The 19,468-nt window shown below is 35.6% G+C and overlaps 1 non-coding gene across 1 annotated transcript; it reads left to right on the top strand.

Annotated features, from left to right (window-relative positions):
* Positions 1 to 14,247: 14,247 nt before the first annotated feature.
* Positions 14,248 to 14,354, top strand: LOC129502691 (U6 spliceosomal RNA). The gene has a single exon (XR_008663014.1). It is a non-coding gene; the product is annotated as a U6 spliceosomal RNA (small nuclear RNA).
* The last annotated feature ends 5,114 nt before the right edge of the window (positions 14,355 to 19,468 follow it).

Raw genomic sequence — 19,468 nt, 5'->3', positions numbered from 1 at the left:
TCAAGTCATGATCTCAGGGTCCTGGTATTGAGCCCCACATTCGGCTCTCTGCTCAGTGGGGAGCCTGCTTCTCCCTCTCCCTCTGCCTGCCACTCTGCCTGCTTGTGCTCTCTCTGTCTCTCAAATAAATAAATACATAAAATCTTAAAAAAAAATTTCCGATAATATTGAAAAGTGTATACAGTATTTAATTCTAGAATTCCAACTGCAAAAGCATTTTAAAATCAGTAGATTAACTTAAATATCTTTGGCCTTAGTTGCTAAAAATCCCAAACTCTCACATTCAGAGAGAGTGAATGAAAGTTATGTTTTTACTTGCAAAAGTACAAGCCATCCCACATATTAAATGCACAGACTAAACTGTGAGGAGGGCCTGTGTGTCCTGGACATCTAATTACTCCAAGTATAGCCATTGTTTCCTGTTGCATGTTCTGAGTGGTGACCCTGTCTGTTCAGATCCCTCTCCAGACCGGTTAGAAGGACAAATTAATTCACAATCAGGTTGCAAATAAAGACTAAATTAATATTCCTCTCAGAAGTATTTCCACTCAATTAACAGATCATACAAAACTAAAAAGATTTAGGATCAGAAGGTATATAATGAAGAGATTTCAGACCATATATGATGATAGTGATCATTAATATTAATTAACTAAAATACATAAATCTAATATAATATAAATAATAAACATACTGAATAATGAAAACATTAATGAAGATATTAGTATAATCATAAACACATAATAATGAAATATTAGACTTAGTATTTAATTTTATGCTGGACAGTATATTATCTGCATTTCTTATATCCACTTATTTAGTTACTCACTAAAAACTTGTGAATGAAGGTAAAATCCCTCATTTTAGATATGGGAAAACTGAGGCAGACACAAAAGTGTTAAGATCAACAGAGCAGGTGTATAGATGAAGTCAATCATGTTCTGGAACCTACAGTATATAGTCTTCATATGCTTATGGACAGAAGCAGGTTCCCTATGCTCATGAAATCTAATAAGGAAACCCCTGTTCTTTATCTAAAAGGGTAGCCTAATAAAAAATTCTTTAGGGGCACCTGGGTGGCTCAGTCGCTTGTGTTGGACTCTTGGTTTCAGCTTAGGCCATGATATTGGGGTCATGGAATTGAGCCCCATGTCATCTCAGGCTGGGCTCAGTGGGGAGTCTGCTTAAGAGCCTCTCCCTCCTTCTGCTCCTTCCCCTGCTTATGTTCATGCTCACTTGGTCTGTCACAGATAAATAATCTTTTAAAAAATTCTTTGAATACATGTTAATAAAAGATAATGGTTCAGAGCTTTGGAATCTGACTGACCAAAATGACCTCAAAACTCCACTCTGCCACATACAGTTATGAAATCAATCAAGCTGGTTAGCCTTCGTAAAGCTCAGTTATTGATTGTTTTTTATCTGGAAAAGGGATAGAATACATCACAGTATTTCATGAGGAGTATCATGGAAAATGCATGTAAAATATTTAACATAAAGGGGGCACCTGGGTGGTTCAGTAGTTGAGCATCTGCCTTTGGTTCAGATCATGATCCCAGGGTTCTGGAATCGAGTTTTGCATCAGGCTCCCTGCAGGGAGCCTGCTTCTCCCTCTGCCTATGCCTCTGCTTCTCTTTGTGTCTCTCATGAATAAATAAAATCTTAAATTTTTTTAACGTAATGGTTTGACACATAGTAAGCATTCAACAAAAGTCAAAATATGGGTATATGTACCATTTTAGAAAATACAGATAACTGAATTTCTTGCAAGCTTAAAGTGTTTAGGATTCTATTTATATGTTTTTAAAAACTCGATTTTAAAAATCAAGAAACTTAAAACAGTCATTAATCTCACAGTCTTTGACAAAGACAAGATAGTGTATTTACAATGAAGAATGGAAGAATGATTACCTTTTTATCTTTGGTTAATGAAAGTTATGAAACCCTACTTGTTTCAACATCAAGAGATAATAGTTCCTCTTACATGTGTTCAATTTTCACATTTATGTATAGAGTTAACCTCTTTTAATCGTCCCCCTCAACAAATGTTTTTGTTGGAGGTTCTTTTTCCTTTTCTTTCCAAAGTCACAGCAACACTCCTGCAATACGACTTGGAGCACAGAGCCTTGGCTAAAGTATGTGGCGAAAACCCCCAGTGGAGTCTCCACATGAAACTGGAAGGGAATTGAATGAACTGCAGCAGCTCATCCCCTCCCTGGAGGGCACATTAGATGACCCAACACAGCTTGTTCATTTGCAGTTTCTATGATTCCTAAACAGAAACAAAACATTGTCTTAAACGAAAAGGGAGAAATGCTGTTTTTTTTCTGAGAAATGTTTTCATGTGTTCCTGCCCTGCGTGCTCATTCTTTGGTGACCCTGCCCACGATTTCAGCTGCACAGATGGATGGATTCCCATGTTTATTGGCAAAATATTTGAAGATATCCTCAAGGCAGAAGCTGGTAGAGAAAAAGTGGTTTTTTTTTTTTTTTTTTTGGATTTCTCTATTCAAATAGGAGATGCCTTGAGTCATGGACTCTTTCTTGCAAAGGTGTAAGAACATCTTATACCATATCTCTTCTTTCTTCTAGACCAGTTCTGATTGTATCTATTTGGAAGGGTCAGGGCATAATGGTAATATTATAAACAGGTCAATGGGTGGGAGAACAACAGCTTATGAGTCCCTTATGAACTCCACAAAATTACAAAATATTGTGGCTGGAAAGAACCACAGAGATCTTCTAGCCCAGTTCAAAATCATGTGTCTTATTTTAGAGAGACTATGAACCCAAAATCCAGAGTTCTCACTCTTAAGCACTATACTATATTGGAAGAAATAAAGATTTCCAATAGGTTTTGAATACCAAATATTCAGAGTTATAGCAGTTCTTTATATTTGTGTCACACCTTGTTCTGTCCAAAGCACTTTTACATATATTTTATCATTTGATATTGACAGTAACCCTGTGAGTAAAGGGGACAAGAATCATTTTCCTATTTCCATTTGTACATACTTGGGTCCCTGAAATGGTAACTAACTTGTCCAAGGTAAAATGTATGACTCGAGTAGAATGTCAGGCAGGACTCCTCATCATCTTGTTTTATAAATATAATAAAGTAGAGAATGTATAGCTCACACAAGAGATATTAAGGTATCTCCTACTAAAAGCAAGAAACTGTATGGTGGGAAGCAACAAAACATAAGATGCATGGTTGTGTTTATAAGAAAAAAAATTGCTAGAAACCATAAATAAGGTATTACTTAAAAGTAGAAAGCTAAAAAAAAAAAAAAAAAAAAAAAGGTAGAAAGCTAAGCATGTGACCTGGGACTTTGTTTGCTTGGTGACCTCACAGTTGACTTACTTGGAGGCCTATCTTTCAGTATGTACTAGAGGACAGGAAACATGGAAATGATGGTAAAAATACAGATAATGGTGGGCATGTCAAAGAGCTCTAGTTCTATCTCCTGTGTATAGGATATAGTTGAATATTGTTTCTTTAATTAACAGGATATTATCTTATTTTTATAAAATGAATTTAATCCATTTACATTTAATACAATTATTGATATAGTTGGAATTGTTCCTGCCATGTTATCTAATGGTTTTTATTTGACATGCTTCTTAGCATTTTTCTTTTTCTTTTTTTTTTTTTTTTATTTATGGTAGTCACACAGAGAGAGAGAGAGAGAGGCAGAGACATAGGCAGAGGGAGAAGCAGGCTCCATGCACCGGGAGCCCAATGTGGGATTCGATCCCCAGTCTCCAGGATCGCGCGCTGGGCCAAAGGCAGGCGCCAAACCGCTGCGCCACCCAGGGATCCCCTTAGCATTTTTCATATGGGATATTGTATTTTTCACCCTGTTTTGGATCAGTAAAGTTTTTCTTTATTCTATTTTCCTATAATTACACAAAATATATATTCTTGTTTTTTTTCTTTAGGGATTACCCTTAGAGAAGTAACAAATTTTCAACTGACATTTTTCAATTGTATCTTATTTACTAATAAGACAAGAAATGACATTATTTCAAATCCCTCTGCCACTGCTACATCCATTTCAAGACTATCTCAGAATTTAATTTACAGAGATCTATTTGTCTTTTGACATTATATATCCAATATAATTTAGAATTTTTTATAATTTATATTTAAATGTAGTAATAATTTATTTGCTGATGACCTCATCTTAAGTCTTTCATTTTTCTTTCTCTTGAATCCATTGTCATTTTGCTGATATTTTTCTCCAATGTATATTTCAGAAAGATCTGTGATTGTTAAGTGTCCTGCATTCGGACATGCCCCAAAATGTTTGTGTGGGTATGTGTGAGTATGTGTGTGTGTGTGTGTGTGTATGCATGTGTGTTTGCATTTTAATGCTAGCTCAATGGCAGGACAATGTATAAAATGAATAGAGAAAAATGCTTGCTAAATCCTAACAAGAAAAACAGCCCAGTTCTTTTGAAAGTAAATAATTCAGTATTGGAGGACCAGATTTTGTTTTATTTATTTTTTTTTTTGCAAAGAATATCCAGATTTACCTACCTGTTTTACTTTTTTAAAATTTATTATCAAGCTCTCTCAATTCCATATCCCAAAGGCATTGACTTTTATCAGCTACACTGACAATAATTCAGTTCAAGTCACTATCACCTCCTACTTGGCAGTGATCTTCCTGCTTCCACTCATGCCCTCTGTAATCAATTCTGCAAACAGAAAAGAGAGGTGATTATTTTATAACATATATCATGTCTTTCATCATTTAGCTACATTACGTATATTAATAAGTATATTATTTTCCATAGAATGGAAGACCTAATCCTGAGTTCCATTCTGGCTAATATTAGTAATTGAAGCATTTCACTCTTTTATTTGAAGTCCCCCAATGGCTTCATATTACACTTAAAGTGAAAAAAAAAAACACAAAATCCTTTCCATTTCAACTTTATGTGTTTTATGTGTTTCAGTATGGTATCAACGAACAAGCAAGGACTTAAATTCAAGGAGAACTGAGTGTATTGAATCCTTCCTCCTTATACTTGGACAATTTAATTTCCTAGAGTCCCATTTCCTCATTTGCACAATGGGTTTAATAATAGCTTTCATAATGAGTAGTTATTGGGTTTAAATGATCTAATAAATAGAAAGTACTTTTTAAAATGTGTGTGCCCAACCATAGAATCTTCCTTCTTTCTGTCCAATCCGGACATTCTGTAATGGTTCTGTAAATTATCATTGTTACTCAACAGGCATTGAATAAATCAAAGGAATGTACTTGCAGTTTGTATTATTGCTTCAGACATGCCAAACCATTGAGTCCATCCACTCTCAGATTATCATCATGGACCCTCCAAAGAAGGTAATATTTTCTTTTTTCCTTCTTTCCTCATTTTTGGGTCTCCCTCTTTTCTTCTTTCCTTCCAGTTTTTCTACTCCATAAAGTAGAAAATAATGAAGAAATTTTTTTATTAATTTAGGTTTCCATTTATTTCTTGAGTATTACTGTAATGTACTTTGCCAACAGAACTAATTTTAATAAAATGAGTTCATGCAAATTCATTATATGAGCATTAGCATTATTACTATTACATTTTAACAGTAATAGCAGTAGAATACTGTAGCCCATTCTATTGTAAACTTCCAATAATTCTAGAGAGAAATGAGTTTTGCACCATAACATGGTGCAGACTGTATGTAATTTCTCTGCTGACTTTTCAGCACCACAGTATTTATGACTTAAGATGTTTGGGGGAGCATAGACTTATGTCCATACATTTGCTTCACGCTCCCCACCTGAAATCATAATTCTTCAGGCACCAGATTCATTACCCTAACAACCTGTGACCTGTGGACACATGTACTCACTCAACACTGAGAATAAACAAAAAGACATAAAGTGTGATACATAAAACCAAGCTTCTCATAATATGTAGGAATCTATTTTATAGAAATGAGAAATAATTCTTTTGAAAAGTTTGAAAAATCTAGGCAAGGCTGAGATATATGATAACTATTATAAAATTAGCTAAGGATTGGATGACACTTTTCATAATTTTGAGGCTTCTTTACATATGTTATTTCACTTTATCCTCATACTGATCCACGGGTTTTTTGTTTTTGCTGTTGTTGGTAGTGGTGGTGGTGATTTTCTCAGTGTTTGTTCTTTATGTGGCACTATTTACACATACAACATATTGTTTACCAAAAGTTCTAATAATGCAGCTATTAACTTGGAAGCCACATGAGGGAATGTGCCTGCCTCTACTGAAAATTGCATACATATAACCATCACTTAGCCAGGGACATGCTACTTTTTTTCCATAAACATCATTGAAAAACATAATACAAATATAAAAGGGGATAATGATGACAATGTTTATTTTGATCATAATTATAACAATAATTTCTCTGTGTTCCAAATATTTTAGTTATGTTTTCTTATTTTATTATTTTAGTTGATTAGTTACATGCCTGTCTCCCCTCATGCTACCACAATTAGATATTTAATTATTTGATAGCAGGAGCTGTATTTATTCATTGTTGTGCCTTTAGGACTAAGTGTCCAGAAAAGAAGTTGGCACCGAGTAACAGTATATTCATTGGGGAAAAAAAAAGAAAAGTCATTTCTTTTTTTTTTTTTTTTTTTTTTTTTTTATGATAGTCACACAGAATGAGAGAGAGAGAGGCAGAGACACAGGCAGAGGGAGAAGCAGGCTCCATGCACCGGGAGCCTGACGTGGGATTCGATCTTGGGTCTCCAGGATCGCGCCCTGGGCCAAAGGCGGGCGCCAAACCACTGCGCCACCCAGGGATCCCAGAAAAGCCATTTCTTTAAATAACAACTACTCAATCAGTGAATTGGATTTCTTTTGAAAAAAAGAAAAGAAAAAAAAGGATTTCTTTTGGTCTTTTAAAAAAAATTTTAAATTAAATTCAATTTGCCAACATATAGTATAACACCCAGTGTTCATCTTATCAAGTGCTGTCTTCAGTGCCCATTGCTGTTAGCCCATCCCCCCAGTGTTTTTGAAAGAAAATAATTCAGAATAGGAGGACCAGATTTTGTTTTTGTTTTTGTTTTTGTTTTTTTTGGCAAAGAATGTCCAGATTCACCCACCTATTTTACTTTTTAAAATTTGGTATCAAGCACTCTTAATTCCATATCCCAAAGGCATTGACTTTTCTCAGCTACACTGACAATAATTCAGTTCAACCCACCTCCCCTTCCGCAAACTTTGTTTCCCAGAGTTAGGAGTCTCTCATGGTTTGTATCCCTCTCTAATTTTTCCCCACTCAGTTTCCCTCCTTTCCCTTAAAATCCCTTTCACTAATTCTTATATTCTACATATGAGTGAGACCATATGATGATTGTCCTTCTCCAATTGACTTATTTCACTTGGATTGCTTTTGGTCTTATTCAACCAAATGATAAAGGCATGGGGCGGGGAGGATTGGTTAGCTTGACTTAATTAAAATTTAAAAACTTCTGTTCTAGGGACGCCTGGGTGGCTCAGTGGTTTAGCGCTTGCCTTTGGCCCAGGGTGTAATCCTGGAGTCCTAGGATCGAGTCCTGCACTGGGCTCTCTGTGTGGATCCTGCTTCTCCTTCTGCCTGTGTCTCTGCCTCTCTCTCTCTCTCAATCTGTGTCTCTCATGAATAAATAAATAAAATCTTTAAAAAATAAATAAAAATTTCTGTTCTATAAAAGATATTGTCAATAGAGGAGGAAGAAAAGCCACAGACTGGAAGAAAACATTTGCAGAAAATACATCTGATAAAGTACTGTTAACTAAAAATTTATGACGAACTCTTAAAACTCAACAAGAAGAACACAAACAACCTGATTTTGAAATAGGCCAAAGTTCTTAATGGAAACCTCATTAAAAAAAGATACCCAGATGGTAAATATGCATATGAAAAGATACTCTGCATCATATGTCATCAGAGAAATGCACGTTCAAACAACAATGAAACACTGCCACTTACCTAAAATGGCTAAAATCCAGAATACTAACAACACTAAATGTAGTTAAGGGGGAGGACATCATTGCTAGTAGGAATTCAAAACGGTACAGCCACTTTGGGAAATAGTTGACAGCTTCTAATGAAACTCAATAAGCTCTTACCATAAAATCCAGCAATCACATTCCTTGCTATTTATCCCCACATGAATCGAAAACATGTCCACACAAAAACCTGTACACAGATGTTTATAGCAGCTGTATTTATAATTACCAAAATTTGGAAGCAACCAAGAAGTCCTTAGTCCTTAGTCAGTAGGTGAATAGATAAATGAAGTGTGGTACACTAAATAGTGCAGTTTTGTTCAGCACTAAAAAGAAATGAGCTATCAAGTCATGAAAACACATGGAATAAAAGAAGTCTATTTGAAAAGGCTACATACTATATGATTCCAATTACATGAAATTCTGGAAAAGGTAATTATTACAGAAACAGTAAGAAAGATCAGTTGTCAAAAACAAACAAACAGAGGTCCCTGGGTGGCTCAGTCGGTTAAGCATCTATCCCAGGGTTGTAGGATTGAGCAAGCCCCATGTTGGGCTCCCTACTCAGTGGGGAATCTGCTTCTCCCTTTCCCTCTGTGTGCTCTCTCCCTCTCTCAAATAAATAAATAAAATATTTAAAACAAACAAACACCCACCTCCCCTCCAGCAACCCTCAGTTTGTTTCCTATGGTTTGCCCCGCTCTCTGTTTTTATGGGGGTAACTGAGTGATGGGCATTAAGGAGCACACATGATGTAATGAGCACTGGATGTGATATGCAACTGATGAATCACTAAATTCTAGGCCCCTGAAACTAATGATATACTCTATGTTAACTAAATTGAATTTAAACAAAAAATTAAACAAAAAACAAAACAAAAGATCAGTGGTTGTCAAGAGTTTGAGGGGAGAGAAGAATGAATAGAGGACAAATGACTTTTAAGGCAGTGAAGCTCTCCTGCATCTCACTACAATGATGGATACATGTCATTATAGAGCTGTGGTAACCCCAAGAATGTATTATACCTAGGATGAACCCTTATGTAATTTATATGTTTTGAATAATAATGATGTTCAATGTAAATTTACTGTAACAAATGTACTGCTCTGGCACAGGACATCGGTGGACGAGGTAATATATATGTGGGAACAGGAGGTATACGGAACTCCATGTCCTTTCTGCTCAATTTTGTTGTAAACCTAAAACTACTATAAAAATAAAATTTATTCACTTAAAAAGTGAAAGAGAACATGTCACTACACATATCACACATGAACAAAAGAAGAAGATACTAAGAAAATTTCGCTGTAAAACATTTGACAATTTAAATGAAAACTCAATTAACTCAAAGTGAACATAGGAAGAAATAGGAAATATGCACAAATTTGTTGAATTCTTAATTGAAAACATTTCCACAAGTAAGTTTAAAGGATCAAATGTCTTCATTGGTGAATTCTCCTAAACATTTAAAGAAAAGAAAACAATCTTAAACAAACTCTTGCAGAGAACAGAAAAATAAGAAACACTTGCAAACTTATTTTATGGGTCCAGCATGACCTTAACACAAAACTCGACAAGAACCATGCAAAAAAGAGAAAAGCAAGTAGAGGCCAACATATCTCATAAGCATGCACACAAGAAAAACTAAGGAATATATTAGGAATATATTAGAAAATTAAATCCAGAAATATAGAAAAATAATACTTTATTACAATCACACTGAGTTTATTTCAAGAATGAAATGTTGGTTTAATATTTGAAAATAAATCAAATATAACAGAATAAAAGATAAAAACCATGTGAAAACCTCAAAAGATACATAAAAAATCTTTAGCAAAATTCTTCACCAATGATTAATCCATGATGAAATAAACGTAGAAAGAAATTTCCTTAATTATCTGACAAAATATAGCTACCCAAAGAAGCCTCTAAATTTTATTTGATTATCAAATAGTAAAGATACACATTGAAGTCTGCTAAGAGAAATGGATACCCAGTAATATAACATCTACTCAGTATTTTTATAGCACTTCAAATACAGCAGAGCAAGAAGAATAGGTGAAAGGTATAAGAATTAAAAAAAAATAGCTGTCATTACTCATGCACAATGCAATTGTGTATATTAAACATGTAAAATAATTCTATAGATAAAGCACATGTAATAACCAAAAATAGCATTGTTGGATGAGAAGTGATATGTAAAATTCAATTATTACTTCAAATTATTAGGAACAAATCAAAATTGAACATTAGAAAACATTTAATTTATGATAGTACCAAAAATATCAATGCCTCAGAATAAACTTAGCAAAAGTCATTTGATACTTCTACACTAAGAACTGTATTATAGAGAAACATTTTTTAAAGTTCTAAATAGATGGAAGTATATACCAGATTTATATGTTTGAAGATTTAATATTTTAAAGATGTCAATTCTTCCTAAACTGATTTATAGAATCAATAAAACTCTAATTATAAATCACATATGGCTATTTTTTTGTGGAAATTGGCAAGCTAAATTCTAAAATATATATAGAAATCCAAACGACTCAAGTATCAAAGAAAATCAAAAAAATAAACAATGTTGAAAGACATGAACTAACATTTAAAAATAAAACAACAATAAAGTGGTAATTAAAAACTATGATTTTGGCACAAAGATAGAAATATAGACAAATGGAACATAATAGAATACCCAGCTTTACACCCACCATAAACTGTCGCTGATTTATAGTACTGTGGCAGTGCAGTGGGGGAAAAAGTGACCTTTTAGATAAATGACTCAAGATTAATTGTATATTCTGTAAAAATTAATTTGACACCTTTCTCCTACCATGCACCAAAATTTATCCCATATGTACCTGGGACTCAATATTGAATAGTGAAGTAACAAAGCTCCTAAGGAAAATATGAAGGAAAACCTTCATGATCTTAAATTTGGCAAAGATTTCTTAAACAAGAACATAATCATGAACAATCACTAACCATAAAGTAAAAGATTGATGCATTAGATTTAATGAAAATTGATAATTTTTACTTATCAAAACACCATTGAGAGAGCTATCATGCAAATTGCAGCATGGAGGAGATTTGTAATCATAGATCTGACAAAGAAATTGAACCAAAAAAATTTTAGATTAAAAACATCACTAATTTATAAGACAAATACAACAGTACAATTTAAACATGTCAAAGGACTTACATAGACATTTCATAGATGGCCAGAAAGTATAAGAAAATGTGTTTCTTAAAAAAAAGAAAGAAAATGTGTTTCTTGTCATTATTTATTATCAGGGAAATGCAATAAACCCACCAGAATGACTACAGTTTTAAATAAATATCCAATGGAATTTAGTGTGGAGGAGGTCTTGCTAAATATGAAACATAATGAATGCACATTGCACCAAAAGCCATACACAAATGTTCAGAGAAGTTTATTAATAATTTCCAAACCCTAGAAATAGTCCAAATGTCCGTTATCATTAATAAATTGTTACATATTCGTATAATGGAATATCATTTAGCAATGAAAAGAATGAATAAAGGCTATGGAACAATCAAATGGATAAATCTATAATCATAATAATGAGCAAAAAACCAAACCAAAACAAAATAAAAGATAAACACACAGGAGTTCAGACCATACTATTCCATCCATAAAAAGAGCTGAAAGCATTTTAAGATGATAGATATCAGGATAGCGATTACTTTTGGGAGTTGACTGTAAGGCAGGGGGATGTGGTTCGTTTCTGGAGTATAAATAATGTTCTATATTCTTGGAGATGATTACATGCCTTTAACCACTTTTTACAAATTTTCAGTCTGTATATTTAGTAGTTATTTACATATTACATATGATAACAAAAATGTTTCAAAGTATTTTCCAAATTTGTTTTATATATATTTCAGTGACTATTGGAAGATATGCCTCCTGCTTTTTAAATTCTTCACTGAATATTGACTTTGTCCCAGTGTATCATGCCAATAATGGTTGGAAGAGAAGAATGGTTGACCTCTGGTTTCTGCCCTTGCCTCATTTTACTAATTAATAGAGACAGGATGAGTTGTGAACACAAATAATACAAAGCGTAAAATGATGTGAACCACCTGTGGGCTAGGCAGTGGGCCACCAGACATCTTCGAAGAAGAGATGGCAACTGAATAAAACGTTGAAGCCTCAGTAAGATTAAAACCAGTGTAACAAGAAATGGCTTCTCAGCAGGGGAAAAAAAGCACCAAAAAACTTGCAAGTGTGAAAATGTAAGGTGTGTGTGTGTGTGCATGTGCAAAAATATAAAGTATGCCTATTTCTATGTGAAATTTGTGAGTGGCATCTCCAGTCCAGCAGGTGAATTTGTTGTCCCTGAAACATGTTTATAAATTGAAATTCAAGAGTTGGAAATCTGCTGGACAGTTTCTCTTAGCAGAATGCAAACTTTGGTTTCTGTAACCACATTTCCAGAATTTGGGGAATCATAAAGTACCTGTCAGTAGCCAGAGTGTTTGAGGGCACCTTTCCTGGCAATCTTGGGAAATGCTTTTAATAGAAGAGTAGATAGGAGGATTTTGCTGAAATGTAGAACTTGTGCCAAGGAGAAGTGGGCAATAGAACTTAAAAAGGAGCTTGAAATTACTTCGTGGAGGGTCAGCAGATTTAGGCTAAGGATTTGGTGTTGTGATCAAGGGTGTTTGCTGGCCCTTGGGCAAGACAAAAAAAAAAAAGCCATATTTAAGGACAATTGATTTGACAATGAATTGAAGACTAGCACAGTTTGAACAACTCAGTATATATAGCCAGGGCACAAATACTTATATGTCATCTCTATGCACATGTCTCTTTCTATATGTCAAGAACCCAGAGAAAAGGAGGTAACTAGTCAAGGTGATGATGCCCAGAACTTGATTTTGCAGGTAATAGAAGCAGGCCTACTCTTGCCCCAATCTCCTGGAGTAAACAGGAGTGGCGATAAACAAGAAATCCTGCTAAGCACCAGCCCACATCTGTGTAACATAAACAGATTCATGCACATGGCTGAGGTTCTATTTTCCCTAGAAATAGGCTACATCATAGATGATTTTCTCTGCTAAAGCTGTGATTTGGGGTGGGTGAGGATAATAGAGTAGTTATGGGAGGTGGCGCAAGGGACAAGGATGGGAGAGAGAAGGGGACATTGCTATCTTTTAAAAAGGCTGCTTATGACTTCACCTGTTTTTATGACTGTGGCAAGTCTCCTGAAAAATGATTTCAGGGATTATATTTCAGGTCATCTTCCCCATAGTGATTGTTTTAAAGATTCTTGGAGGATGCTCTCTGCTCTTTCCACAGTATGAACCCTGGGCAAGGAGCCAAAGTTGTTTTAAATCTCAGTTGAAAGCTTTGGCTCTTTGTACGTGAATATGTGCCAAAAGGAAGTCTAATAGCTTATCAAGTTGAGGCACCTCAGGGAGGCCCAGAAGCAAGAATTTTTGAGAAGGGGTTTAGGGAGCAAGGTTATTAACTCTTGACCCAACTGTAGCCCTTTTTTGAGCTACTATTTGTATTTGGTTAATTGAATGCTTTTCTTTCTTTTCTTTTTTTTTTTTTTTTTTTTTTTTTGCAAGGCAATTGGCTTGAGAGTCCTGACACCAGGTTTTCTCATTGAAAACATTTAAACAAATTGTGCTATTGACCAATTCCCATTATCAGTATATGCCTTACTTTTCTTTTCTATAAAATAGAGATAGTATGTGTCTGACATACCTCATTAATATATCTTTAAAGTGAAAGTTCTGTGAAAGAACACAAGATAAATGATCTCAGCAAATTATTTACCTAGCATCCCTTATACACTGTACTAACAGCTACAAGAAATTCAGAAAATATTTAGGAAATACTTATTTCTAGTTTCCAGAAGACAAAGATACGACCTACAAAGCAGAGTATGCTAGAGTCCTTCTAGCGTGACGCAGTGGCTACTGAGGTGTATCCCTCACATTTCTACTCCTGTCTTCAGTCCTTTTCAGATGCAAGTATTCATTCCCCCAGGAGTACTGACAGCTGACAGTTCATAGCTAAATACTCCTTAGGTGCTCCTTGCCCAAGATCCTCACAGCCAAGGGCAGTGGACAGAGAGGCAAAGGCGCTGACTCCCTTGTTCACAGCTCCTGAGCTCCCCCAAGGGATTGGCTGTGGCCTTGGTAGAGGCAGTTCTGTAGCCCAACTGCTTGCACAATCTTGTTTCCCCAATAAAATGACTCCACAGAGTACTCCCTTGGGCAGTACATATACTAAAATTGGAACTATACAGAGAAGATTAGTATGGCTACTGCAAGAGAATGGCATGAGATTTCACAAATGGCATGAGATTTCATCCCACATTTTCCAACCAATTAAATCTTAATTATAAAAGAAAAAATTCCTTCATGCAAATCTCTAAGAGTCTGCTTCTGGGGAACCTGGCTTATGGTAATTAACCAAGAAAAAAAATGCTATGGGAATTCGTAGAAGGAAGAAGGCAAATCCTGTTTTTGGGAAGATGAGACAGGAAAAGCTGCATGTGGGAGATGTTTTTTGTGATGTGGTTTGACAGATACAAGGGACTTTCACTGGGAGAGGTGGAGAAAGGGGTAGGGAAAGAAATGTTTATTACTATACTGAGAGAAAATAGAATAATCAAAGGTTCAGACATCTGGGGTATACGACCCTAAAAAGTAAAGTTCAGAGAGCTTGGCTTTATGCTCCATTCATAGGGCACTAAGAGGTCAGGATGAGAAGGAAGATGAGTATCTGTAATGAAGAGTCCTAGAATCCAGGCTTAGGTAACAAACTAAATCAGAGCAAAGGAAAAGGAATGGAAGGTTTATTTAGAGGAGGAGTTATGCAAAATAGTCTATGCTTTCAGAGAAAGATCCAGAAGCAAGCATAATGAAGGGTTCTAAAATGGAAGATATTTTATGATGCTTAATAATTTTAGGTGATATAAAAAAATAGAAGAGTTCCAAATGAAATGAAGATAAGGAAGGTATTGAAGCAGTTTGAAAATATATAATTACAATACCTGGAATATGCCTTTTTTGGTTTTTTAACTTAATTATCCAGACCAGCTGGCTTGAAGATGATTGCAAGGTGGAAAAAAGAGCCAGGGATGTATGAGAGAAAAAGAAAATATAAGAATAATACAAAGAGGTGGGCTACATTGCATATCACTCCATGACCAGTGGTTTATAGGACCACAGCTCTCCAGCTCTGCTACCTTGTAGTAGTCAGCAAATTAAGTGCTCTGGAATTTTAACCTAGACCATAGGCTGAGCCAAACATGGCTGGCTCTCATATCATGTCTTGGGGTTGAGATTCATTGCTGTAACTTATTATAATTTAGGCAAATTACTTCACTTCTCAAATTCTCATATTCTTTATTTGTAGAAGTAAATGGATTGTGATGAAATTTTAAGAGAACATTGTGTGAAGTGCTTTGCAGTGTGTACTACACAATAAATACTCTGCACATACAACTTTTACCACATTAGATCAGTCACTAATGGCCTAGACCTTGGGAATAGTCTTTGACACCTATGAACCCTAATTCCTTATCTGAAAAACTAGTTGGTGGCTTTTTATAGCTATTACTTTATATATTTCTAACACTAAGTTCCAGGTATGATTTTCTTTACAATTAAATCAAAATAAAAATGGAAATTAATTAACCCCAACTCAACAAGGTAGGTATACTTAGTGAACTCACTTCCCAGAAACAGGTGAGAAACCTGAATAGGAGGAACAAGATATCATTGGCTTAGTCCCTGCCAGAGCTAAGATCTGTTTTTGGAATAATCTGGTCAACAGCACATTGTATTCTGAGTCTCTGTGGGTGCTAGATCTACCAAATGTTTTTTTTTTTTCCTACCAGCGGGATATTATCTACTCCAACCACTCACAAAACATTTGCATTCCTTGCTGTTGGGTTTCAGTGTTATTTCATTGCCACAGTGTTCACACAGCACCTGTCACTGGATTCTAGACACTTTCTTAAACCACATCTTGATTCCTAGATCGATTTATCCCTATAGATAACCTGCAGAACCATAGCCAAGGGCCCTTCACACTTCTTCTGCATGACATTGAGGTCTTTCCATGAAATACTGCTATGATCAAGCACTGGATCAAACCTAATTCACAAACAGATTCTTATTCCTCTGCTATGCTTACAATAGCCTCATCTAGGTGTTAGGAAAAGCTTCATGGGCATCCAAGATGTCAACACATCAGCACAGCTTGGATTTGAGCAGAGATCCAATAGAAGGCAGACAACTGAACTTGCTTAGACAGAACATGGACATAATCCCTTTCTCACTTCACTACCCTAATCCCTCACAGCTCATCCAGTACAAACTTGTAGAGTGTTCACTCTACATTGAAAAGGGAATCTGAAAGCAACCCAATATCCCAACTCTCTCACTCCTTGCCTTATGAATGGGGGAATAGGACCAGAGGGCAGTGTGATGAACTGGTGTCTCTAAACACTGTAGGTGATGAGGTTTCCTACTACGTGTGATGTCAGTGTTGAACTTCTATCGTAGGTCCTTTGTGCTCTGTTATTCTTTTTACATATGTCTACTTACTGAGGAAAGAGTGCTTGGGGTGCGTGCCCCTTGCGAGACTTCAAAGGTATATTAGGGGCAAGTATGTACTAAGTTACTACCCAGATTTTTGTCTCATCTCTTATCCTTCACCTAGCTACTATTATAGAAGTAGTTGTTACATATTTGAAAGTCATAGAAAGAATCAGAAGGCTTAGGCTCTTGTTCTGGTTCTATCTGTAAGAGTTTATATGACCTTGGTAAGTCAGTTGTCCATCCTGAGTTCATTTATCCAAAAAATGGGAGTAATCTCAGGTTGTGCTGAAATTTGCATGAGATTGCATGAGTATTCCATGGATTTCAAAAATATAACAGGCATATAAAGTGGAATAATGATTTCACAATTTTACATCAGGCTGCCCTGACCAGAACTTCCCAACCTCTGGACCTCCATCAATAGCTATCTTTCCAACTCTGCTATACGTAGAGGAAAACACAAGACTCATCTTTCATTATTCTTTGACTGCTATCCTTTATATGACTTCCTGGCAAGTTTACAATGGTTTATCTGATGAGGTAATTATGTTTTAGTCAATGGCTAGGGCCCAAAATAAATATCTCCATTGCCTTTGTGAGATAAATTTTTGTAAAAAGCTAGTGTTGGTGCTGTGAGGGTTGTCTTTCTATTCAGAAGGGAAAAGAAAGAACTTGCATTGGGCTTCTGATTCCTACTATCTTCTAGATACCATATTGAGAGCTACTTACCCCTTATTAGAGTAAATTTTACCCCATATTGAAGAAATCAGCTTGTCCTTAGTGGAAAGAAGCAGGAAGGATGTTTGTATCTCTATAACTTGTCTATCCTACTATATAGCTTAACTTCTATCTTCGTGGACCAATTTTTGTAACTGAACTTCCTTATTTTTGTTAGGAAAGCATTGGAAGAGAAGATAACCATAGTCAAGATAAGCCAAAGAGTGCTACAAACATAACTGCATTGACTTTAATCACTCGCATATCATCTTCTGTCTAAATCTATTGCTACCTCGTAAGTCCTGGTCATTTTCCACATGGCAGAGGCTAATTCCTTAGGAAAGGGATACTTTCCAGAACACTTAACTACCTCGTGTTTTCCCATTTTCCTGCCTGTGGCCTATTGAATAGCTTGACATCTTAAAGCCAGTTTCACATTTGAGGACACTGCTTTCATCCAGAACAGTGATGGCACAAATGACTTCATCATTCAGAAGAGTAAGTCACCTGTGGAGTTGAAGTGGTATGGCCTTCATAGTATGGAAATTTCTGAACATAAGCAATAACCTCACATTAATCCCTCTTATCTCAAGCAATGCTCTCACAGAACAAGTCAGAGGTTTTTCTCAGATGCTGATACAGCTGAGAGCCAGTGAGAGGAAAATCCAGCACAGCTGATTTAGTAACCATGTAAGTCTCTTAGATATCTGTTATGATTTTAAGTATTCAAAGACTTTTATTTCATGATCAATGTGAACCCTGCCACATGACCAATTGGTCATGTATCCCCATTTTACATGAATAACGAACAATGCGAGCTTCATTGTGTTTCAGTGTTATTTCATTGCCACAGTGTTCACACAGCATCAGTCACTGGATTCTAGACACTTTCTTAAACCACATTTTGATTCCTAGATCGATTTATCCCTATAGATAACCTGCAGACAAGAGCTTTTTTTAGTGTCTTGTCACCTTAGGCTTCCAGGATGTGAAAACTAGCTAAGTAACATATTGAAAGAGTTTCTATATCTGATTTGACTTATAATTATCCTTTTTGGGAAGAAGAAAAGATGTCTTTATTTTCTCAAGAAAGAAAAAACATAAATAGAATGGATGCCTCATAATGTAGTAGAGTAGCCAGATATTCTGGAAGGCATGAGACATGATGCAGTGAAGACCTGAAGCCCTGAGCTTTGCTTTTAGAGAACCTAGGCCAAGGGGATGTCTTACTTATTCTGATTGCATGGTAGCCAGTACAGTGATGGGCACATCATACTCCTCCATAAATTCAGAAATACTAAGTTAAACTGAATGTTTGAAGCCAAATAAGTCAACAACCAATAGGGGTGTTGGCATTTGCAATCTTTCTTTCTTTCTTTCTTTCTTTCTTTCTTTCTTTCTTTCTTTCTTTCTTTCTTTCTTTCTTCTTTCTTTCTTTTTCTTTCTCCTTTCTTTCTTTCTTTTCTTTCTTTCTTTCTTTCTTTCTTTCTTTCTTTCTTTCAATTTTATTTATTTATTCATGAGAGATACATAGAGAGAGAGGCAGACATAGGCAGAGGGGAGCCTGATGCAGGACTAGATCCCAGGATCCTGGGATCACAACCTGAGCCAAAGGCAGACGCTCAACCACTGAACCACCCAGGTGCCCTGCAATTTGTTTCTTAATGTGACATGAAAGGGTGGAATTAGTAATAGGAATGGAAGTATCTGGAAGCAAATCCCCTCTTTTGCACTTTGAAATCACAGTCCTAAAATCAGATCCTTTTCAGGTAACTAAAGCTGAGGATCATTCTGGAGAGACTTGAGTTGCTAGAACTTTATTTCTCCAGGCCCTTTCTGGGAAAAACAGACTCAACCACATGACCAATTCTCCTATAAAATTCCTTTGGAAAAAATCCCCTTTCCCCTAAGTCGATCCTGAAAAGATCTCGCTCACTTCTGATTTATTGTGATCCAATTCAAAATTCAGAGCCTTCTTAAAGAAAGATTTTGTTTATCTATAGACAGACATTTAGAAAGATACAAATAAATACAAAGATAGGAGTATAAGCACACATACATACACAACTTAATATTAAATCCTACACTATCTCTTATGTGTTAGTCAAATTTTCCCACCTAATTAAGAACAGAGTGATATAGCTTGAGGCTATGT

This window comes from Nyctereutes procyonoides, unplaced genomic scaffold, assembly GCF_905146905.1.
Source record: "Nyctereutes procyonoides isolate TBG_1078 unplaced genomic scaffold, NYPRO_anot_genome, whole genome shotgun sequence".
Lineage (NCBI taxonomy): Eukaryota > Metazoa > Chordata > Mammalia > Carnivora > Canidae > Nyctereutes > Nyctereutes procyonoides.
This window is presented reverse-complemented; position numbering and strand designations above follow the sequence as displayed.